Genomic DNA, 25,738 nt, shown 5'->3' with positions numbered 1-25,738 from the left:
AAATACACTGAGGATTTTAAGATAAAGTATTAATGTGAGCAGTTTATTTGACTTGTTATGTCGATTACATGTTACTTTTAGGTTAAAAATAAAATAGGAATGGAAGGGTTAACAATTGAATGGGAGGAGACAGTGATTGGGTAACAAAGTACTATGGTTGTATATATAAAGACGTACTTTGGATAGCTGTTTTTATTTGAAGAAGTCCCACTATTATATGAGACGAAAAGTGCTTCATGGTACAGTTTTCTTGTATTAAACATTTTTCATTTTTAAGTCAAGTGTGTTGGTCTTTGAGCCGCTGGTGTTTGCTATTTCCCATTCACTAAGATACGATATAACCTCTTGTGGTAGTTTGGTACCCTTGTTGTCTCAAGACAACTTATTGCTGGCATTTTGTCATTTCCACTTACTGGCTGTCCCACCTTTTGTTCCCCACCTTGCCTCCATAGACATCTATATGCTACATGGCCCCACTGGTTGCATTTAAAACATTTAACCCTTGGTCCTGGATGTGTACCTGGACTAGTGGCTTCCCCTGCTACTGGTGGACTCTATTGGTGCAGTCTGAGCTGCCCACCATGGGTTCTCTTAGACCCATGAGCAGCACTGGGTGTCCATCTCCTGTGCAGTGATCCCCTGCTTGCTAGGTATAGGTCTCCCTTCTTCCCCAACTCATCTGCAGTAGTGCATTGTCTATCAGCTAATCAGATTCTTATGTCTACAGGCAAAGTGCTAAGTTCCTGTTCCTTCACCAAAAGATCTGCCTGCCCTTTGAAAGTGGTGACCTGATAGCCACTTACCCACCTATGAAAATAAGTGCTTAGTTCTGCAATATATTCACACACACTTTCATCTGCCTTGCATCTATACTCACAAAACTTTTTCCTATAAGCTTCAGATGTTAACTTAAAACATTATAAAAGACAGTTCTTTACAATATTATAATTTAAACAATCAGTATCAGATAGTTTAGAAATTACAGTTACAGCTTTACCATGGAGTAAAGGGGTCAGGAACCATGAAGACATTTACTGACCTTTCTAGCTTCTTGGGTTCAGTTACTACCTTTCCCATTACCTGCATGACTCTGGTGAAGAGTCTGCATCTCCTTTTCATGTTGTCTCTGCCTCTCCTTCCCCTCAGCTTCCAGGTGTCACAGTTTCTCATTTTTTCTCAGCCTTCAGATGTTGCAGTTTCACATTTTCCTCACTCTCTAGATGTCTCAGTCTTTCTGCTGCCTCTATTTCCAAACACTTGGCCTTCACCTCAAGTCTCTTTAACTCCAGATGGATTTTTAAGTCCTTTGTGGAAAGGATGAGCTGTCCATTTTCTGAGAGTTGCACATCTCCAAGGCCAGTCTGATTGTCCTCCTGGTTGCTATCCTGTGATAGTGAGGTTGTCATGCACTTTAGTCAGGTTGGCATGCACCAGTCCTTTAGCCTGGCACATTTCAGCCAACTGGCTCCTTGTCAGCTTGCCATACTCCTCTGCTGACATGCTTGCCTGCTCTCCCTGACTAACTAAGCTAATAAAAAATAAAACACTTGTGATATGAACTCTGAATGCTCACTGCATGGCTGATTGAGAATACAAACACCTTCAGTGACCACTGCAAACAAGCTGCAGGAATTAAATATCCACACCACTACAAGCCAGTTAATATGTGATGTGCCTAACTCACCACTGTCAACCAATTAATATGTGAAGTGGATATCCAGCCACTGTTCACCAATTAATATGTGATGCCCCTGCACTGGCCCAGTAATCAAGGAGGCTCAATCCTCACCACTGGCAACAGTGAGGGAAGTACACACTGGGAGGATGACAAGTATACAAACAGTAAAGTACAATTTGCCTTAGGTGCACACAGAGGTCACAGTCAGTCTGGGGCTGGTTTCTCCCTCTTTCTCCAAAGATCCCCAGGAAGACTCCCCACTGGCACAACTATAGAGTTGAGCCTTAGCTAGGGTTCCAAGCCAAGTCCTCCCAACACTCTCTCTGTTCAACCAGTGCTTCATGTCCCTCTCCAAGTAGCTGACACACACACACACACACACACACACACACACACACACACACACACACACACACACACACACACACACACTTTGAGATTTGATTTATACACAAATACATACCCGGGGAAGGCTGGCACAAGGTTATTGGCTATGCCACCTTCTGCCCAGACCATAAGATAGTTATCACTGCCATCAGAACCCCTTATGAGCTACTTTAAGGCCATTCCCAGAGGGTGACCAATCCTATTGTTTAATGTTACTATTATCCAAATGGTTAATGTGACCAAGAGCAAGGCTATTTAGGAGTGTCTTGTACAGTGTTTCCAAATACATATGCAAGTACTCAACGGGCTTAAATATGTCTCACAAATATCAGCCACAAAGATAGGTTTAAATATATTTCATAATAAATAATAAAAGAACAAGACAATACTCAAATAACACAATAATTGCGGAGTTCAGAATCACATGAAATATTTTAAAACAACATTGCAGGACAGTCTAAAAAAATACAGAAAACATCTAAACTAATCTTTACTATATTCTTATCTATATCTAAAATATACTATGCCCTAAATTACTTACTTACAGAGCCAGGCAAATGCAGATGAGTGGATGTTCTTGCTAAGTCCAAGACAAAACACAAAATGCCCAGTCTTTCTCTGAAACAGTTCTTAAATTAATAATAAACATTATTGCTGGGTCAGCTTGGATGACATCACACTTTGCCACCTGCCTTCAGTTCCTAGGTTAACAAAAACTAGCATCTCTGTGTTAGAAGTACATGTCTCTCAGAAGTTTGCAAGACTTGGAAGTCATAAAACAATAAAATACTTTTACATTTGAAACCTAGTAATTATTTCTATTTCAAGACAATAGAAAAAAAAGTCTAGCTCTAGGCATCCTGTCTCCTTGCTGCACTAACTTTTATAGCACATTGTAAAGGACTTAATTTCAACTTATTTTCTTGAATTTTTGCAAGTTACTCTTCTATGTGCCAGCAGGGTATGCTGTGGTTACATTCTTGAAGCTCAGTACATATACAGTTCTGTACAGATCATATCAATATTCACAAATGACATAGTACAGTTCTGTATAAATCATATCAGTATTCACAAATGACATAAAACTATTTATAAAATTCCAGATAGCTGATCTGGCAGTGTTACAGAGGGTATACTGTATAAATGAAGTTTGCTAATGAAGGCTAATTGTGGGATTTAAAGTAGACTCTGACACACCAGTGTTCCATCTGTTCCAAAACATTTTACCAAAAACATATCCTGTTGCTTTATATTAGTTAATTTACACAATTTCAGTGATATTGTTACTATATTTTTTATCATTTCCTTTATTTGCTTGATTTTAATATCATTACTGAATGTGTGTTTGCATATTGATATGTGTAGTATGTGTGGTTATTATCAAAAACTTTTGTTCTGTATTATCAATAATTAATTTAAATGTTTGCATTATGTTAATTCTTACATGAAATATTGCTTTCTTTAAGAGCATTTCTCCCTGTGCATCCTCTTTAAATGTGCTCTGAGTAGTAGGTTACCTGGGTTTACAAAATTATAAATAAATAATGCATTATTAAAAAAAATGCACCGCTAGACAACTAGATAGACAGATAAGACATACAAACAACATAAATCAATCAATCAATCAATCAATCGATCCTTGGCTTGTGATTCAGCAATGAACTACTGTAACTATTTTAATACAGTGTTCCATAATGTGTAAAGACTATGATGCCAAAAAGTGATTTTGCTGTACTATATTAGAAAGCTAAAATTCAAATTCAGTATACAATATAGTGTGTGTGTGTGTGTGTGTGTGTGTGTGTGTGTGTGTGTGTGTGTGTGTGTGTGTGTGTGTGTGTGTGTGTGTGTGTGTTGTGTGCATCTGTATGTGTGAGAGGTTTAATATTTCTACTAAGGATGTTAATGACTGGGATGCTGTAATCAAGTCCAATGTACACTGCACCAAATAATGGGTTAAGCAGATGCTAGTGAGACATGTTCATACCATATACACCTGCATGTATCATTTGTTTGTATTTCTATCAATGTAATCTAATCATAGCTTCTGGGCTACAGCAGAATAAAAGTTGTAGATGAAGCACCATTAGCTGTGCTGTTCTATGTACATGTCTTAAAGACAGAGGTTCATTACCATACCTCAGTATATATTGCAATGTATAGTAGATGTAAGCAAATCAACATTCAGAAGTAAGCTAATATCACCAGTCACCAACATGTAATAGAGAGTTTTGGTTTTACAGGCACATGACTATTGATTTATACATCTCAGCAGCTGTTAGCACAGATAAGTGCATGTGACAGTCTGATCTAGTAAACCACACTGATAACAACCACAATCTGCATATTTTTTTACAAAAAATAAACATGATTGTTAGATTTAGAAGAAAGGAAATATACGGGGGACTATATTTGATGATGAAAGCAGATGGTGATATATGCAGCAATGTCCATTATGTTACATAGTCCACCTGCCATATCTCACAGTTCTTCCCTATCCTCCATTCATGATTTACCTGACTACTTACTTGTCTGAACTGCATATAGTGCTCATATCAGATGAATTGATACTATTTAATAAATTCATAGATTTCTAAGTATTCCAATGAAGTGTCACTTCCACTGTCCCTGGGAACTACAGACTTATTCTGACTAGCCTCATCTACAAGGCCATGGACCATATCATCATGGACCTTATCAACAAAGACAAGGTAATCTCCAAACACTTAACTGTACTCAATTTGGATCTGTCAAAGTGAGATCATGCCTGTTGAACCTGTTGGACTTCTTCGAGAGAGTAACCAAGGTACTGAACAAGGGTAAATCTGTGCATACAGCCTACGTAATCATAGCCAAGGCCTTTGACACTATCCCCTACTCAGGCATCATTGACAAAATTACCTAGCTAGGTATCAACCCTTATATCATTAAATGGGTTGCTAACTGGCTCACTGATAGAACCATATACTCAAAATAGGGGAATCCACCTCCAACAGCAGACCTGTAACCAGTGGTGTTCCACAGGGATCAGTCCTGGGATCTCGACTGTTTGGAATCTATTTCTCTGAAGTACAAGCTATAACTAAAGGTCCGTAGCTGACAATGTTTGCTGATGATTGTAAACTACGAGCAGTTATAGAATCTCCAAATGATGTCAGCATCCTACAAGAGGGTCTTACACAAACAAATGATTTGCGCCAAAGTCATGGTCTCAAACTCAATGCAAAAAAATGCGTTATCATTCTTTTCAGTAAGGTGATTTTCCTGCTAACTACCACATCAATGATAACACTTTAAGAATGTACTCAGTGGTGAGAGACTTGGGCACACAGGTTGACAGCAACCTTACCTTTGATCACATGTCTCCACAGTGGTAACAATGGTATCCTTTATTGCTCATCTCATTACTAAGGGCATTGCCTCCAGGAAAAAAAAAGAAGGTTTAATCTCCCTGTACTCTTCTCTCATCAGGCTAATAATTGAGTACAATGCCCCTTTTCAAATGTACCTTTCCAAGCAGCTGCAGCAATTGGAAAGACTACAAAGGTTCCTCAAAAGATAAATTCAAGGTCTTCAACGTCTGTCCTATGAGGATCATCTGAAATCACTGTCACTTTATTCTGGTTTAAGCAGACTACTCAGAGGGGATCTCTACCTTGCGTATAAGGCAATCTTTGACCCTGCCTTATTGCAAATGCTGCATATCCGTAAGTCAAATGTTGCACTGGTTACTCGGTGTAAAGGCCTTAACCTGGTATGTGACACTAAAAGAACCTGCTGGAGGGACAGATTTGTCTCACAGAGGTTACCACACATTTGAAATAGAATCCTGCTTCATGTCAAGCAGAGTACCTCATTGGCCTTCTTCAAACAAAATCTGAACTATTGGATGGGTAATTTCACCCCAGGAGTTCCACCTGTGTCCCTCTTGGACAGGGGCGATAGGTGCTGATGGTGGAAATAAAGGTGAACTTGGGTAGGCTTGAAAGAGACCTAGGGTCTTTACTCTAGTAACCTCCTATGATCCTATGATAATATGAAACAAAATCCTATGAGCATTCTCACCTTGCAAGCACCTTCATTCACACCACACTGTCTTTCTCCAGAGGGCCATAACAGTCAATTCCAATCAATCCCAGACTAAAATAGTGGATACACATTTATTCATCTAGTTTATCCTTAAAGGAATTTAATGCTATGGCAAATGATAGAGAGATAACCTTACAATAGTCTGTAATACACTGAATAAAGGGATATAGCTTCCCTTCCATTCTCTCTTGGTAGCTAAGGGAATTTAAGCCTGTAATCATTTCAGTTACATGCTTTAGGTGTCTTTCCAATTGTTTGAAATATTTACTGAGATACATTCCAAAGTGGACAGAGTACTTAATAGCTGTGATGATCAATACTGAGAATAAGGGGACTTTCCAAGATGGCTGCAGACTGACCAACAGCTAAACTTCAGCTATCCTAGTGTGAAAACAAGAAACTAAAAGACAAGGGCCAGGAACTCTGTCACCTTTTAGCAAATTCAGTTACTGGCTACTAAGTACATAGCCTGGATGCAAGTAGAGAAAAAACTAATAGAGCTTGAAAGAAAATCAAGTAGAACAGTTAAAGAGAAAAACCTGACAGGGAAGAATCTTGCAGCTGTTCAGCAAAAAGCAGGTCAAGCTTCAGCATTGATAAAAGACACTGCTTTCAGTAATCCAGAGGAAAAATAAGTGACGTGTTCAGAACTGATTAAAATAATTGAAAAACTGAAGGACTATATCATCTCAAATAACAAATGGCTGGTATAAATCGAAGACACTTTAAAAAGATATTCAAATGAGATAATAAAACTGCAAAAATCAGAGGCTGAAATGAAGAAAAAGCTGTCTGAGCATGAGACTGCTCAAGAAAAGATCTTTCAAAAATTGGTAGAATTAGAGAACAGAGCCCATAGGAAAAGTCTGAGATTTTCTGCTGTACCAGAGAAACTAGAAGGCAAAGACTGTATTAATTTTATGAAGGTACAAATAACTGAACTAGCATTCCACAGCAGGAAGTGTTAACTGAAAGGGCAGACCATGCGTATGCTCCAAATCTGGCCACGAGAAAGAAGCTAAGACCCGTATTGTTAAAGATTCAAACCTATCATCAGAAGGAGATGATCCTGAAAAAACTGTGGCAAAAGGGCAGAGTATTAAAAGTTGGAGGTATTAGAGTGCTTGTGGAAAGTGATTAGTACATGTATACCAGGCAGAAAGGAAACAGATTTATTCCAGCAATCAGGGAATGTTGAGAGTTAGCTGCTGTATCCAGCTGTCATCAGAATTTTTTTCCCTTGAGGATCAATGGAATTTTTTATGCAGTACAGTCTAAAAAGAAAATACAAAAGTTTATCCAACAAAACGTGTCATCAAGCAGAGTGGGATTCTACTTCTGATAATAAAGCACCTGGAGAGACTTTGCCAGTGAAACATTTTCCATTGCTCCAAAGGAAAATGCTTGAGAGACAGAAAAAGGTACAAGTATTGATTAGAAGAATGAGGAGTACCTTGAAATTGAACCATAACCTGGAGCTAGGAGATAAGAGCTGAACATGAAGATCAGCAGCTTGGAAGTTAGTGAATAAATGTGAAACTATAAAGCATCAGTTGCATTTATGAAATATGGTTATATAAGAAAAAGTAGAAAGAGTGGATTTTTCTTGACTTTATTAAATTTGTGAGGAAGTAAAACGTATTTGCCTCACTACATATCATTAATGTTTGGGAGGACACTGGGGGAACTGCAGCTGGATTACTGTAAATAAAACAGTTTCCATTCTTAATATTTTTTATGACCCTTTTATAGTAAAGCATTTTTAAATGTCTTTGTGTGTGATAACAACATTAAATTAAAAATATGACTTTTCTTCCCTTCTTTCTTTCTTTCCTCATGTCAATATTATGTAATGGAGGCACTATGATGCAAAAAGGGAAAAAAGGCTAGACAAAAGCATGATTAAGTTAATAGGCTGTAATCATGGTTTGCTGAGGTGGGGGAGATGGAGTGCAAACGTGCACAACGAATAAAGACATATAAAGCTGATATGATTTCTCTTACTTTTGTATAGATGAATGTCAGTATTAAGACCTTTGACTTAATACTGATACTTTAAAGTTGAAACAAGTAAATAAGAGAGCACTGAATATAACAAAAAGTTTTCCTTTAGCAATAAATGTTTCAGTTTATCTTTTGAAGCCTGCAGCTGAGGACTACATTTTTTTCTCTTACGTTTCCATGGAGACAAGCTGATTATGAGCAATAAAAAGTCCAAAGCATTGCTTCCTCAAGGCTGAAAGTTATTGTTTCTGAAAGCATACATGTTATTTTCCATATCTGGAAATGGAATAAAGATAAAAAAGAATATACACTAATTAGTGTAAGTAGAAACACAGGCAATAACCTGTATATTAGCACAAATAACCTCAACCTTAAGTTAGTTATGGCCTGTGTTTGTATCTGACTATGTGTGACAATTGCTCCTATTAGGAGGGTTAAACTTCATTATTTGAAAATATTCCTAGTTTTGCATGTTTTATATTTAGTTATGAGGTTATGGGGTGTACTGGTGTGTGTTTGCTTTTTTGAGAGAATTCATTAAAACAAAAAGAATTATAAAATGTGTTGTAGATTCCAATGTTGATAATAAAAAAAAAAACAGTGTAAAGAACCAATCTGACAAACATTATTTGGTGCATGTATCACAAAAACTGGAAATAGGCATTTAAAAAAGCTGTCATACATTGTCATATATAATACATGGGAATAATGACTTCTTGTCATGGTGACACTTTTCATATTATCTCGGAATATTAATGGACTCATACATAAAGGCAAGTAGGAAATAATATTTTATTAAGAAATGCATAGTGCAAATAAAAATAAACTATGCATTTCTTAATAAAATATTATTTCCTGATCTCCTACTTGTGTTTACAGGAGACATTTGGAAGGAAATGAGCATGTGACTTTAATGAAGAACGGAATTCAGGATGGATATTCAGTGAAATATCAGGGAAAAAGGAAAAGATGAGTGCTTATATTAATTGCTAGAGGAGCTCCAATAATGATAAAAGAGAAAAGAAAGGAAGATAATAATGGGAGAATTGTGGTTGTCAGGGTCTACTTGTAATGGATGAGGATTATGTTGGCATGTATTTATATTCCATCTAAAACTGCTGTTATGGAGCTTACAAAAATTCAAGAGAAATAATCAGCTTTCAGCAGGGAATATTACTTTTGGATGGGAATGGAATTTGATTTGCAACAATAAGGATGCATCTGGGTGGCAAAGAAGATAAAATATAACAAAAGAGTATAGATTTCTGAATAAATCTATGAAAATATTTCATATGGAAGAAGTAGGAGCTCGAAGATAATTTACATATTATTTCCTGAGGTACAATAACTGGGATAGACTAGACAGAAATTATATTTCACAGGAACATGTGCATTTAATTGATAAATTTGTCATATAGTCAATATATATAATATATGTATATAATATATTTATTATCTCTGTATTTTTCACTCTTCTACTACTTTATTTACTTTTGTATAACTATTCTTAAATTGTCTATATCCTGTGGAGCTTTTCTCCCTGGGCCTCCACTGAAAACGAGCTCTTCCAGGCCCAGTGGACTATCCGGGTCATCAAACTGTAATAAAATAAAAATAAATAATAATCCAATAACTATTTCAGATCATGACCCAATAATTGCTAAAATAAAAATGCAAGGTAATTAAGTAATGATGAGACACTGTTGCTTCCCCCTGTACCCATTAAAAAGAAATGGATTTAAGCAATGGTTAGTGGAAATTCTGGAGTTATTAAGGAAAATGGAAAGTACTCAAGAATTACAGCTAGTGAGTGGGATATAATGAAAGTGGAATTTAAAAATCTCTCTATCTCATTCCCATTTATGCACCGTGTGGTATATTGGGCAATGACTACCTTTCAGAGCTCATTGTTTCTGTAGCAGTTACATGTTTCACAGGCTCAGGTCACTAGTCCAAGGCCCAACTCTCCTCAGAGGGTGGACCACACATATCTGCATGCACTCACACCTAGGGTCAATTTAGAGTGTCCACTCAACCTATGGCATATCTTTGGACTCTAGGAGGAAACTGGAGCAACTGGGCGAAACCCACATGGATGCAAGGAGGACATGCAGACTCCACACAGAAGGCATGTCAGCTGAGAATCAAACCAGAGAACCTATTGCGACAAGGCAGCCATGCTAATCTCTACACTACTGTGCCACCCTAAAGTTTAAAAATAAGGTAGAAATAAAAGAAAAAGACATATGGTTAAGAAGTAACAAGAATTATTTAGGGACCGACAAAGGTAAAAGTATTGCAGAAGAAGGGGGACCTCACAGATCAAGAAGAGGTGCAACAGCAGAGTGCTAACAAGAAAACAAAGTACTACCTGGATAATATGAATGAGTTTAGAAAGATTGCTGTTAAGCAACTGTTTTTTATAATAACTTCAGAGCACAACAGCTTTTGGCACAACAGCTTAAGCAATGGAAAATATAAAGGGTTATTGACAAACTTACAGAGCATTCAAAAATAAAAATGACCACAGATCTTGTAGAGGTATTAAAGATGTTTTGGAAATTTTATGAACATGTGTATAAATCAGAGAAGTGGTGAAATCAAGAAAAAACAATGGAAATATTTAAGGGATACTTAAATACGCCAAGGTTATAGGTAGGCTCAAAAATTAACAGTTAAGATAGGAGGAGATGAAACAAAAATGATGATGTAAAACCAGTCTGTAGGAAAGTCTCCAGGAATAGAGCATATTATGGTGGAAATGTGGACACTAAAAGGGAAGAAAGTGATAAAGATCTGGAAGACTTTGTTTAACAGTATTTTAAAAGGAGGGGAGCACCAACATCCTATAAAAAAGCTGTTTTGGCTGTAATACCTAAAGACAGTAAAGACCCATCAGATCCAGCTTCATATAGGCCTATTTTAATTTTAAACCATAATTATAAAGTGTTTATGTTTATAATTGTTAAATGAATGGCAAGTGTGTTGCCAAAACAGATAGGTATGGATCACTGTGGGTTTGTGTGTGTGTGGGGGGGCACAAACATTTGACAACACTAACAGAACAATGATGATCCAGATGTAGGTAGAATGTAAAAAAATACCACTGTTCTTGGTGGGTCCTGATGCAGAGAAAGCATTAACAGCACAAGCTGGTATGGAAGCATTTATATTTCCTAATAAAATAATATGTCTAATTAGGAGGATATATGAGGAACTGCAGGAAAAAAATAAAAGTGGGATAATTCCGTTTGATAAGTTGCATACAAAAAAAGGAAACAGGCAGGGGTGTCCTCTTTCACCTTTGTTATTTGTATTATATTTAAAACCATTGGCAAAGAAAACAAGAGTCTCAGACATTGAAGGATATAATTGATATGGTATTCAAAAAAAGTTGGATTTATTTTCATATGCTATTATTTTGTACCGGATAAAACCAGAAAAGGACACCTCACTGTTCTGTAGCTTTTTGAGACAGTTCTAAGTTTTTTTGGGATATAAAATTAAGGAAGATAAAATGAAGGCTACAGCTGCAAACTATCTACCCATACATTAATTGGTTCACAATACCCGTACTTGTGAGGACATGATAAAATGATGTATTTACGAGTATGGGTTAAAAAGGACACTATATGAATACATGGGAAGAGACTAAACAAAAGATAATGCAATAAATGAGAAACTAGAATCTCTTGCCTATGGATATACAGAGCAAGATACAAACAATAAAAAATGTTTTAGTCCCTACAGTTTTATACACAGGTCTGGCATATTTTTATCAACAAGTGAAGCTGTGGATAGTAATTAATAAAAAGTGGAAGGATTTTATCTGGGAGAGGAGCAAGATGAGAGTCAAGTAGGATAAGTCCTTGCAATAGAATAAGGAGGTTTTGGACTACTTGATTTGACGGTATATTTTAGAGCTACAGAGTTAAGGCTCTTATACATAACACAAACAGAGAGCTAATATTCAAAGTCAAAAGGGATGATTATGACAATGAAGTGGGGAAAATTCAGTAAATAAGAAAAGAATGGGATTCTGGATGCAGAACCTTAAGGAGAAAAACAAGTTATACAAAATATTATATTCATAAAGTAGCTGGAAGTATACTGCAAACTAAACAAAAACGGGGATGGAAAAAGGATATTCTGGTGATAGAGATGACTATTTCAAAGAATAGGAAAGAGGGGGATTATATTTAACAGAGAGAGCTGGAAAAAATGAAGGTGTTGACAACAAATAATTAGAGAGGGAAAGGTAAATAAATCGGAAAAGGCCAAGCAGACATAGGTAAGAGATCCACTTCCCAATCAGGAATTGATTTCAAAATATAGGCAAAGAGAAAAAAGATAGGAGAATCCTAAGTGAATGACCTGCACTGGGAGAGTTTTAGCTGAATCTAGAACAAAAGCTGCTGTTAAAAATTGATAACTAGTAAGGCATATTTGCATGCTAAATATAGGAACCAAGTAGAGGAGGTCAGAAAAGATCATAAAGAGAAATTAGATCAACAATTCACAAATAAACTATGGGAGGACATATGCATGGCTCTCAAATATGCAACAAATTCTAGAAGACTTATGATTTTTGCCCAGAAGTTCTTGCATAGATACTTTTATACCAAACTAGAATCAAAAGAATTTTTTATCGGGTAGTTAGCAAATGTTAGAGGTATAATGGGAAAGAAATAGATACCTGGCAGCATGTGTTTTCAGAGTATAATGAGCTAGCATAGTTTAAAAATTCCCTACAAAGTAGTACTGTGTCAGGAATATTGGGTTATCAAATGAGTGTAACTATGGAAATTATTTTGAGCTGGGATACATAATCTGGATTGCCTAGACATTGTAAGGATTTATTAAGTTTAATTCTGGTGGCCGCCAAAAAAGCAATTTCTAGAATATTGAAATCAAAGTCTAAAGCAACCATACTTGAAGTAATAAATATTGAAACACAGAAAAAAGAACAGGAGGTGGGATCTTTAGAAAAAGGTTAGAATAAATCACATAGAAAAAAAGGAAATTTGTGGGAACAATACATGTAGAGAAAAGTTTTGGAGGAGTAATTATATATAAGAGAAAGCAGGAAATGAAAAATGTATGTATTTTTGGATTGCATATACTGTATAGAACAATATATGTGATATACAATGTTTACAAGTGTGTGCTCGCTAATATGGTCTGATTGCTTTTATATAAATATAAGTTAACCTTTGGCCCAAGTGATAATTCAATAAAGGGTTTTATTTAAAAAGAACGAATGATCAGTATAAGGGAGTTATTAACTCTTTAGTCCTTGATGATATTCCTTTTGTAATAAGCCAGGTTATATTAAAGGATTCCCTGACAACTGGTTAGGTTAAACTAGTTAGTATCACACTTATTAATGTCCTAACTGCAGTCCTATATACTTCAGATTAGTAGTAATACATCAGCATAACTTGAAAAGCTGTGCTGTATACCACCAAAACAAGATCTAAAAGCATACTGCCAGTGGCATATGCCTTCTCCTGCTATGAGACACACATGGAAAACAACCCAGCTTATAAATGTGGCCCTCTGCTAGAAGTATTCACACCTTCTTCTAGCATATTCATAAAACCTCCCATTAATAATGAAAACAGGACAACTTCCTTAATAGCAGTATAAAAAAGTACACCAGAAACAAAAAACACCTTACAGTGTAAAGAGATGAGCCACTGTGAATAGATTTTTAGCATCGTAAGTTTAATTAGCTGCTTTTGTATGATGAAAGTAGTTAATTAAACTTATGATGCTAAAATCTATTCACAGTGCAGTGGCACTAGGTACAGGGTTTGATTCTCACATGGTTTAATTGGCTGGGCTTGGAATGGCCCACAAGGACAGTTAGCCTGGTACTAAATTATTAACTTATGAACTTATGATCCTTTGAATAACTTTACACATAGTAAATAAAATAGAAAAAATATAAAATCATCTGACTTATAAATTAATGAATATGAAAATAACTACTGACTTCCTCCTTATAGTAGACCAGGAATAATAGGAGGTACAGGTAAAGATGACTGTAGTGTTATTCAGTTTGGTCATCTTATAATAAAGATTCTGGACACCTGTTTAGCTTTTCGTATTCAGAGTAGCTCACTAACAGGCTATATTAAGATGATGTATAATAAAAATATGAGACAATAATAAAAGCCAGCCACTGGGGATGCACAAGCCAGTGCATTTCTTTTTGCCGGTCCCAAGCCCGAATAAATGGGGAGGGTTGCATCAGAAAGGGCATCCGGCATAAAACTTCACCAAAACATTTCATGCAGACACCAAGAAAAATTTTTATACCGGATCGGTTGAGGCCCGGGTTAACAACGGCTACCACCAGTACTGTTAGCCTACAGAGTGATGGCGGAAATTGGGCTACTGCTGGCCGAAGGAGGAGAAGAGGAGGAAGACATGGCTGAAGGCAGGAAGAGAGGAGAAAGGCTAGGACTGTGGTAGTGAGGGTCAGAACTTTGAATGTTGGCAGTATGACTGGAATAGGGAGAGAGCTAGCTGATATGATGGACAGAAGGAAGGTTGGTATATTGTGTGTGCAAGAGACCAGATAGAAGGGGAGTAAGGCTAGGTGTATCGGAAGTGGGTTCAAATTGTTTTATCATGGTGTGGATGGGAGGAGAAATGGCGTAGGAGTTATTCTGAAGGCACAGTATGCTGAGAGTGTTTTGGAGGTGAAAAGAGTGTCGGATAGAGTGATGTTTGTGAAGCTGGAAATTGATGGGGTAATTATGAATGTTGTTAGTGCATATGCTCCACAAGTTGGGTGTGCAATGGATGAGAAAGAAAAATTTTGGAGTGAATTGGATGAAGTGGTGATGACTGTACCCAAAGGTGAGAGAGTGGTGATTGGAGTAGATTTCAATGGGCATGTTGGTGAAGGAAACAGAGGGGATGAGGAAGTGATGGGTAGGTATGGTGTTAAACAAAGGAATGCAGAAGGTCAGATGGTAGTGGATTTTGTGAAAAGGATGGACATCGCTGTGGTGAATACGTATTTTAACAAGAGGGAGAAGCATAGGGTGACATACAAGAGTGGAGGAAGATGCACACAGGTGGATTATATCTTATGTAGGAGGGCCAGTTTGAAGGAGATTGGAGACTGTAAAGTGGTGACCGGAGAAAGTGTAGTTAGGCAGCATAGGAAAGTGGTTTGTAGGATGACGTTGGTTATCAAGAAGAGGAGGAAGAGTGTGAGGGCAGCACCAAGGATCAAGTGGTGGAAATTGAAAAAGGGTAATTGTGAGGTGGAGTTCAAGGATGAGCTAAGGCAAGCACTGGGTGACAGTGAAGAGTTACCAAATAGCTGAGTAACTACAGCAGAGCTAGTAAGGGAGATGGCTAGAAAGGTGCTTGGTATCACATCTGGACAGAGAAAGGAAGACAAGGAGACATGTTGGTGGAATGAGGAAGTACAGGAGAGTATACAGAGAAAGAGGTTGGCAAAGAAGAAGTGGGATTGTCAGAGAGATGAAGAAAGTAGACAGGAGTATAAGGAGATGAGGTGCATGGCTAAGAGAGAGGTGGTGAAGGCTAAGGATAAGGCATATGAAGAGTTATATGAAAGGTTGGACACTAAGGAGGGAGAAAAGGACCTGCACCAATTGGCTAGATAGAGGGACCGAGCTAGGAAATATGTGCAGCAGGTAAAGGTGATAAGGGAAAATGAGGAAAACATACTCACAAGCAAGGAGAGTGTGTTGAGGAGATGGAAATAGTACTTTGAGGGGTTGATGAATGAAGAGAATGAGAGGGAGAGAAGGTTGGATGATGTAGGGATAGTGAATCATGAAGTACAATAGATTAGCAAGGAGGAAGTAAGGATGGCTATGAAGAGAATGAAGAATGGAAAGGCTGTTGGCCCTGATGACATACCTGTGGAAGCATGGAGGTGTTTAGGTGAAATGGCAGTGGAGTTTTTAACCAGATTGTTTAATGAAATCTTGGAAAGTGAGAGGATGCCTGAGGAATGCAGAAAAAGTGTGTTGGTACTGATTTTTAAGAATAAGGGTGATGTGCAGAGCTGTAGTAACTACAGAGGGAGTAAATTGATCAGTCACAGCATGAAGTTATGGGAAAGAGTAGTGGAAGCAAGGTTAAGACACAGCATGAAGTTATGGGAAAGAGTAGATGAAGCAAGGTTAAGAAGGGACGTGATGATTAGTGATCAGCAGTATGGTTTCATGCCAGGAAAGAGCACTACAGATGCGATCTTTGCTCTGAGAGTGTTGATGGAGAAGTACAGAGAATGTCAGAAGGATTTGCATTGTGTTTTTGTAGACTTAGAGAAAGCATATGACAGGGTGCCTAGAGAGGAGTTGTGGTATTGTATGAGGAAGTCAGGAGTGTCAGAAAAGCATGTAAGAGTGGTACAGGATATGTACGAGGGTAGTGTGACAGTGGTGAGGTCTGCGGTGGGAGTCATGGATGCGTTTAAGGTGGAGGTGGGGTTACATCAAGGATCAGCTCTGAGCCTTTTCTTATTTGCAATGGTGATGGACAGGTTGACAGACGAGATCAGACAGGAGTCCCAGTGAACTATGATATTTGCAGATGACATTGTGATCTGTAGTGAGAGTAGGGAACAGGTGGAGGAGACCCTGGAGAGATGGAGATATGCTCTAGAGAGAAGAAGAATGAAGGTCAGCAGGACTAAGACAGAATATATGTGTGGAATGAGAGGGAGGATAGAGGACTGGTGGGGATGCAAAGAGTAGAGGTGGCAAAGGTGGATGAGTTTAAATACTTGGGGTCAATAGTTCAGAGTAACGATGAGTGTGGAAGAGAGGTTAAGAAGAGAGTACAGGCAGGATGGAGTGGGTGAAGAAGAGTGTCTGGAGTGATTTGTGATAGACAAGTACCTGTCAGAGTGAAAGGGAAGGTCTTAAAGAGGGTAGTGAGACCAGCTATGTTATATGGGTTGGAGACAGTGGCATTGACAAAAAGGCAGGAGTTTGAGCTGGATGTGGCAGAATTAAAGATGTCAAGATTTGCACTGGGTGTGGCAAGGGTGGACAGGATTAGGAATAAGTATATTAGAGGGTCAGCCCAGGTTGGAAGGTTTGGAGAGAAAGCCAGAGATGCACGATTATGTTGGTTTGGACATGTGCTGAGGAGGGATGCTGAGTATATTGGGAAAAAGATGCTAAGGATGAAGCTACCAGGTAACAGGAAAAGAGAAAGGCCTAAGATAAGGTTTATGGATGTGGTGAGAGAGGACATGCAGGTGGTTGGTGTGCCAGAGCAAGATGCGGAGGAGAGGAAGAAATGAAAACAGGTGATCTGCTGTGGTGACCCCTAACGGGAACAGCCAAAAGAAGATGATGATGATAAAAATATGAGACACATTTATATGAATCAGATGCATGAGCTTAGCGATGTTAACCTAATGGAGAGTTGACAGGTAGATTGATCATCTTTTTCAACAAGTTGGAATACATTATTCCATGGTAGAATGTTTTACGGTGATGTAATTTCCTATTTATTTTATTTATTTCAAAAGTTTTCTCCATGGCCGTAGATTTCATATTGTTTTATATATAGTATATAATACATTCTGTGCAGAAATGTGATTTCATTATACATGCATTTTTTCTCTCTCTCTTACATAACTGTCTGATTTTCAATGCATATCTATTAATATTAGTGCTTCGAATAATCCAGTAAAGAGGGGGAGTCTGGTCAAACACTTGCAATTACATAAATCTTAAATACCATTTCCAAAGGATATTTAATAAGAATGTAAATAACCTTCATTAAATAATTATTTGGTTATTAACAGGTTCTGGCTTTTGAGCTAAAAGGAGAAGTATCCTCATTTCATGCAAGAATTCACCAGTACTACCTAAAGTAATAGATACATATGTTGATAAAAAGGGTATGTTAAGCATTGTTATAACTGAGTGGAACAGAAAATGGCATACATTGGTGAACTCTTATTGGATTACAGGGGCTGGAGCTAATGATGCAAAAAATTACTTGGGCTCTATAGCCTAATACATGAAAGGTGAAGTTATAATTGCTGGTGATTTTAATTGTATTGTATCAGACAAAGATTACACTGCCTATAAAAAGTTGAGAATAGTATCTCCAGCCAAACAGTTAATACATTTTGTAAATCTAATGGCATTAAAGGAAAACAAACTCATACCAATTTATCCATCATTCATATAGATATGGAACACAAACAAATATGGATAAAAGGTTTCTCTCAAACAATCTGTTATCATATATCAGGGAAGTTTCAATAGTTTGATGTCCATTACTGGATCATAATGCTATAATCTTTAATATTACTTTAAAAAGTGACAATTTAATACATCACAGGAGACTATCAGCATACATTATTTAAATAAAAGGATTCAAGGTCTGATATGTTAAAAGATAAAAAACATTCCTAGAAATAAACATGAATGGTGAAGTATATAACACTGTCCTGTGGGATTCAGTAAAAGATTACATAAATGGAAAAGTTACAAACGGGTATATTAGTAAAACAAGAGAATGGGACATAGAATTAAATGCACTACAGGCCAAAAAAGACACACTAAAATTAAATCTAAAACCAAATGATACTATCAATCATTCTGAACTTAAAAACTTAAATACAAAATATTTGAAATTTTCTAAATCATAGAGATTCAATAAACCTGGAAAAATTTAAACTTTAGGTATATTCAGTAAACCCTTTAAGTTTGCATAAACTTGCTCTTAGATTAAAGAAAACAAATAAACTAAACCATATGAAAGAAATTATAACACATATAAATAATACAAAAAAAGAAGAACAAATATTAAAGGCAGTCTTGAGGGCTTTAAAATAATTTATAAAAATATAAATAATAATACAGTTATAAACTATATGCAAAATAATACAAATATGCTAGATAATGATGATGTAGTTGGAAATTTTCTAAGAGAAAATATAAAAAAATACTAACAAGTAAACAAATAAAAAAATGATAGTCCATTCATTTTAACATAAATAAAAGAGCAAATAAAAAATAAAAAATAATAAGGCACTGGGCATAGATGGTTTTATATCAGAACTTTATAATGTACTACCGGATGATGCAGTTAAATTATTAGATAAGGTCTATAGAGAAATAAAAACTGCTGAAGTACCCCGTTATGGAAATATTCTGTTATATCATCTACTTTAAAATAAGATAAGGATTCTACAAAGTGTTCATCATGCAGAACCAATTCACTTTTAAATGTGGACTAAATGATATTCATGTTCATTATAGCTAAAAGAATGACTCTATTTATACCTAAACTAATTAAATGATCAAATTGGATTTATTTTAAATAGACAAGTGCAGGGTATTGTGATAAGAATACATACAATAATAGACTATGCAAATAAAATAAAAAAAGAACTTTCTATAATTAGTCTCAAATTAGATAAGGCTTTTCACTCAATTAATTGGTAATCCCTTTTTAAAACAGCTAAATTGTATAATTTCTCACCTGAGCTAATTGTATTAATTTCTAAGTTATATAATACTTGTGCTTATGTTAAAATAGGTTATTTTCTTTTTAATTCCAGTAAATTAAAAAAAGGCACATAATACGGCTGTCCATTATCACCTTTACTTTTTGCATTAGCTATAGAACCCTTTGCTAATAGTATTAGATCCAATATGACATTAATATTATCAAAATAAAATAAGATTTTGAACTAAAGATTCAACTCGTTGCTGATGATATTTTACTTGCAATAGGAAATATTAAAAATTCATTAGAACATATAATTAGTTCTATGAGTCAGTTTGAAGAAATCTTGAAATTAAAATTCAATCATAATAAAACAAGTACATTATGAATTAATAAAAAAACTAAAAAAAATAATACAAAAATATTCTATCTTTAATTGGAATAGCAATTAAATGAAATACCTTGGTATAACCATTATGTCTAAATGTAAAGAAATTATACAAACTATCAACAGGTTGTTGATAAAATGTTAAGTTTAGTCACAAATTGGAACAAATTATTCTTTACCATGAAAGAATGATCATTGCTTATTAAGATGGTAATTTTCCCTAAAAATATTGTTTGTCTTACAATCTTTAATAGTATATCCACCAAAAAAAAAACAAAACAAAAAAAACAATGACTAAGATAAACAGCATTCTACATACATTTTTTGACATCCTAAAAAACCTAGACTTTCCCTTGATTGGCACAGAAAACATTGGGATAATGGCAGTATGGGATTTATAGATATTCAGTTGTATGCTACTTCAACAGTTGCAAAAGTTATAGCATTGTGGATAAATTCATCTTATGAGTCAAAATGGAAACAAATACATCAAGAAATATTATTAGTAAATAATAAATATATCACAACCAGTCATAAACAGCCACTAATAGTTTTATCTGGTTATTAAAATATATATTTTTTTGTAAATGGAACTATACCCTCTACTCAAATTCTCTTTTTCAACAACATAATTTCCTCTTTCCAAAAGTTCACATATGGTAATCATTGTATTAAAAACTTAATATATTGTATATTTCTAATTGCATACACAAATGGCTGTTTAGAAACTCATAGCTTCTACAAAAAGCTAGTATTGAAACAACAAAGTAACTTAATTTATTGGCATCAATTCTTTAATGATACTGATATATATATATATATATATATATATATATATATATATATATATACACACACACACACACACACACATATATATATATATATATATATATATATATATATATATATATATATATATATATATATGGGTCACTGTTAGAATATCAAAACACTGTTTATCGAAACCGTGTTTCAGCTGACACAATTTAGCGAAAGTGCATTTTATCAAAAATGCACTTTCACTAAATGGGGAGTGGGAAATTAAAAAATGCATGCAGTTTGTATGCGCCATTAGTTGTAAATCAATGTATAGTGTTGATTTACAACTTATGAAGCTATCACTGACATTGTGCTACAGTGGGGATAAGGGAATATTCCCTTTTCCTCACTGTAGTGCGATCTCGGAGTGAGAATAATAAAGTAGGGGTGTGGGGGGGCAGGGGTCTTGCCCCCCTGCATAACACTGTTTAAAGTTTTTTTTTTTTTACTTTTTTTTTTATTTTGATTTTTTTAGCGAAAGTGCATACTCAACAATATGCACTTTCGACAATACTCACTTTCGCTAAAGTGTATTATCGGAAGCACAATTCGCTGGATTGTGTTTTCAATAATGCAACAGTGACCTACACACACACACACACACACACACACACACATATATATATATATATATATATATAGAGAGAGAGAGAGAGAGAGAGAGAGAGAGTGTTGAAATTTTAAGGTTCAAATGCAATCACAATTCTGAGAACTGGTTAAGTTTACAAATATTTAAAGACTTTGCGAACACAGAGATAAGTAAGATATTTAACCTAATTAAGAAATCATTCCACAAATTATTGGAATTCTTAATAAATGTCAGAAGTAATGCAATACAAAATAAATCATATTTCTCACATAGTTATAAAGTTCTTATGTTAGATTTCACATAATTAGGTATTTCCTATTGAATTATTCCTCAAAAATTAACAATTAAGACCTCTCTGAAGAATACAAGAAAATAATATTAAAATCTAAAGATAAAATCACAGCTTCATTATATTGGAAAAATTTCACTTGGAAATTGTTACACAGAGCTTTTGACACTCCTAACAAAATTATAATTTTGTATAAATCAAATATAATTAAATACTGGAGATGTGATTCTAAAATAAAAGTTGATTGGATGAATATGGTATATGAATACAAAGTCATCTCTCCTTTTTGGAAAGAAATTAGTAACTCTATTTAAGCTGTATGGCTGAATAGATGTAGTATTTCTAAATATTTAATTTTAATTAATTATCAGATCCTTGAGATAATTCTAATAGTCCAATGCCTCTTCTCTCAACAATTCTTGCTATAGCCAGAAACGCAGCTACTAAAAATTGGAAAAGTCTCTAGTGTTGAATTTATTAGTATGGCAAAATTGTTTGCAGTAGTGGATTTCATACTATAAATATGAAAACTTCTAATATGATATATCCATATATATTTTGGTTTACATTTAAAAAACTTGCTTGAAAAGTTTGTAATTGTTGTTGATATATTTATAACATTGATGTACTGATTAACTGTGGACCTATGTAGATAGTATTTCTGTTTGTTTTATAATTGATTTATCTATTGTCTTAAAACAAAAAAAAAATTAAAAAATGATGATGCTGGTGAATGAATATCAGCTGCTAAGTCTAAATATCAAAAGACTTTCTTGATGTAGGCAACATAATAAAAAATGATATTTTAACTATAGCAATGACCTTGGCCTGAAGACTCTGTCTGACATCAATAATCATGCCCAGATTATGCCTAGCTCTGTGGCACAGAGGGATGGCACCCTGAGTGCAATCCAGGTGGCAGGAGTTTGATTAGTGGCCCTGGCACTACAGGAATCAGATAGTGAAGGAGAAGAGGAAAGCTGTGTGGTCTGCTTACCTTTATTGGTCATGGGGAAGGGTGCATGTGCACATGAGCAAATTAGAAAGTCCATCTTTTCTGGTGGAGATAAAGGAAACCACACCCCATTCTGTGAAACTGGTAGTGTAGCTCTTTGATTGCAACATTCCTTGTTGAATTGAGGAAACATCCATCACCAACAGCCCACTGCAATGTCTTGTGCTTAACACTGTCAAGTGTGCATGGAGAAGTGAGAGCTGCAAAGTAAGAAAATCCTTGAACCACTGCTGATGTTGTCTAACTCTCACATAACTGTCATTCTAGGGGTAAATGGAACAAATGGGTCAATTAGTTAAGAAGGTGCTGGTGATCACTAGGCAGTAGGGATAAAATACAAATGAGTAAAATAAATGCATTCCCATTGTAAAGAAAATGGGGGTGAAGGATGGGTGGTGGCATTAGTTATCATTGCCCATGTCTTAACAGGTAGGGTGTTAGAAGGCTATGTGCAGTACATTAAATGAAGGAATTAACTCAGTCTTCATGAGCAGCAAATTTGATTTGCAATTCTGAGAAAAGGGATGTTTAACTTGATGGAATGAGCATATTACTGAAGGCGAATTCATTTGCCTTCAGTGATCTCTGTAATTGTTAACAAATACACACTACACAAAGAGATGACACCAAGATCAAACCATATGACAATCTTTAGTTCAGTGGATAACTACCTGAGGAATTACCTTAGATCCTATTTGTTGAGTCTGCGTAGCATAACCCCAGAGGAACAAGTCAAAGCAACTCAGTAATATGACAAATAGACCACTGTAAATCTTATATTACTTGATCAAGAAAGAATGACCCATGGCATCAAAATATATCATAAAATGAAGATTGACTGTAATCACTGTTCCCTTGCCATTGGGAGGTAACTCATAATCTAAGTAATGACAATCTCACTGTTGCTTGTATAGCTAAATCTGGACTGACCCAAGAGATCTTGGCATGAGAAATGGGAATATATCGGGAAGTATAATATATTTTTCTGTAATCATACCTGTGAAAGGAACTGTGCAGATAGGACAGCCTATTTCAAAACTTGTCATTTTAAGTGACATTTGTTTAAACATGAGAAAGATCAGTGTCTCCTATAACATAGTTGTGGAAGTATCTACCCTCACGAATTGCAGAACAATAGGATAACTAGATTTCAGGAACATTTTAAGCATCATCACATTTTAGGATTTATTGTGAATTGAGATAAATGTAAAGATGAAACTTTGTTCAAGATCACCGCAGTGCCGCCATAATTAAATTCAGTCCAAACAAGTCATCATAACCTATACATAAAAACCTGCAGTGGTCCATGGAAACATAATAAATGGACCTGCCTGATTTTTGGACAACAATATTTGAAAAATGCATGCTGAATCCTCAAACAGAGATTAAGGAAACCCTGCCACCACAAAGTCAAAAACTGATAAACCAGTCTATTCACCATGCATGACAATATAATGATATGATGCAGTAGCTATCTCACTGGGCACACATGAAATGAAATCTCCATTTCTATTCTGAATAGTGGGCGTCCAAATTAAGCTTGTCCTCCTGCACTTAAGTTCTTTTCAATTTGCATTTCAACCAATAAATTAGGGTTCATTTGCCATGGAACTCACTACTGAGCCAGAGAACAGATGACACAGCAGATTGTGAATATAGACTGGGACAAACAAGCCTGGGATACCTGTATGGCTTGACCATGTTACAAGCTACAACTACAGAATATATATCATCAGAACTGATCCCTTCTAGAAGCTGATATATTATTGACATTGAGGACTCATAATTGATACTGTGCAAATTCCATAGCAGACTAGATCAGAAGTATTGTGTGGTTATTTTAGTGGGTATCCAAGCTGAACTTATCCAGGTAATGGACCAGAAAATAAGTTCTACCACCAAATCATTAAGCCAAAAAAAGTACATATGAATGGGTACCAGATGTAATGTTTTGCATTATCTTAAATGTGTCCAAAAGATGAAGGAGTTCTTTAGCAAATTCATTCGGTTAGCTATTGACCAAGGAACTGAATGTATCCAATATTTACCACTGAGTGCATATTATATGTTAGGATTCTGAAGAAATTTGTGAATATTTGCAGAAATATTTCTAGGTAACTGAGTGAGTAGTACACAAGGAAAAATCTGAAGTTCATTCTTTTAACTAGAATGTACAAAAACTGTGTTAGGTCTTGTAGAATGTGCCAGGAATACCTCAAACATTAAAGAACAAGAAAGACCCACACCATCTCTGATCTTGTCTAATGCTGTGGATGACATGGAGACCTGAAGTTATAGATGTTGCTAAGTAAGGTGCAAAATTGCCATCCATCTCTGTGATAAAGTTCTGGCCTATCCTGAAATATCCAGTCTGATTCTGACTGAGCTGTCTTTAAAAGTCAGACATAGATAGGACCCCAGAAAGACATTTGACTTAACAGTTGGAGGTAATGACGCAAGTCCTGAAGTAAGTTGTGTTTCACCCTCAGGAAGTATTATGTTATGTCAAGGATGGAAGAACAGTCATGAATCTAGAAAAGAAAGGAACACTTACCAAAGTGGAAGTTGGAACAAGCAAATGGTAAATATCTGTACAAGGTTCTCGTCCATCAGGTGTGGGAATGAACATTTCTATCAGAATAGGAATGCAAGAGGTGGCTGTCCAATTGTAGATGACTAGTCTTAGATAGACTTGTTTACTGCTGTTTGCTAGAAAAGTTTTCTATTTATTTTATTTAGTTCACTGCTGGTTGCTTGTATGCCAACTAAGTGAGAGTGATATGATTCAGGAGTTCTGCAGTAAATTAATTGAGTAGTTATTGACCCAGGGATTAAATTCTTTGAACAATTGCCATCTTAGCTCTGGATTATGCATTAAATCTACAAAGAGATTTGTGGCTAGAGGTAAGAGATGTGTTGAGTAATAGTGGAGAAGGATCTGATATAAGAAGATTGACTAGGAAGCAAAGAACTATAGGGGTTGGAATCTTTAATTGTAGGAA

General features: G+C 35.7%; 1 pseudogene; it reads left to right on the top strand.

Annotated features, from left to right (window-relative positions):
• Positions 1-21,426, top strand: part of LOC122794938 — a 65,393-nt pseudogene extending 43,967 nt beyond the window's left edge.
• Positions 21,427-25,738: the final 4,312 nt, after the last annotated feature.

The sequence above is a fragment of the Protopterus annectens genome, chromosome 2.part1 (assembly GCF_019279795.1).
Source record: "Protopterus annectens isolate FY-2018-M chromosome 2.part1, PAN1.0, whole genome shotgun sequence".
Lineage (NCBI taxonomy): Eukaryota > Metazoa > Chordata > Ceratodontiformes > Protopteridae > Protopterus > Protopterus annectens.
The sequence above is the reverse complement of the archived record's forward strand: the minus strand, read 5'-3'. Positions and strand labels throughout refer to the sequence as shown.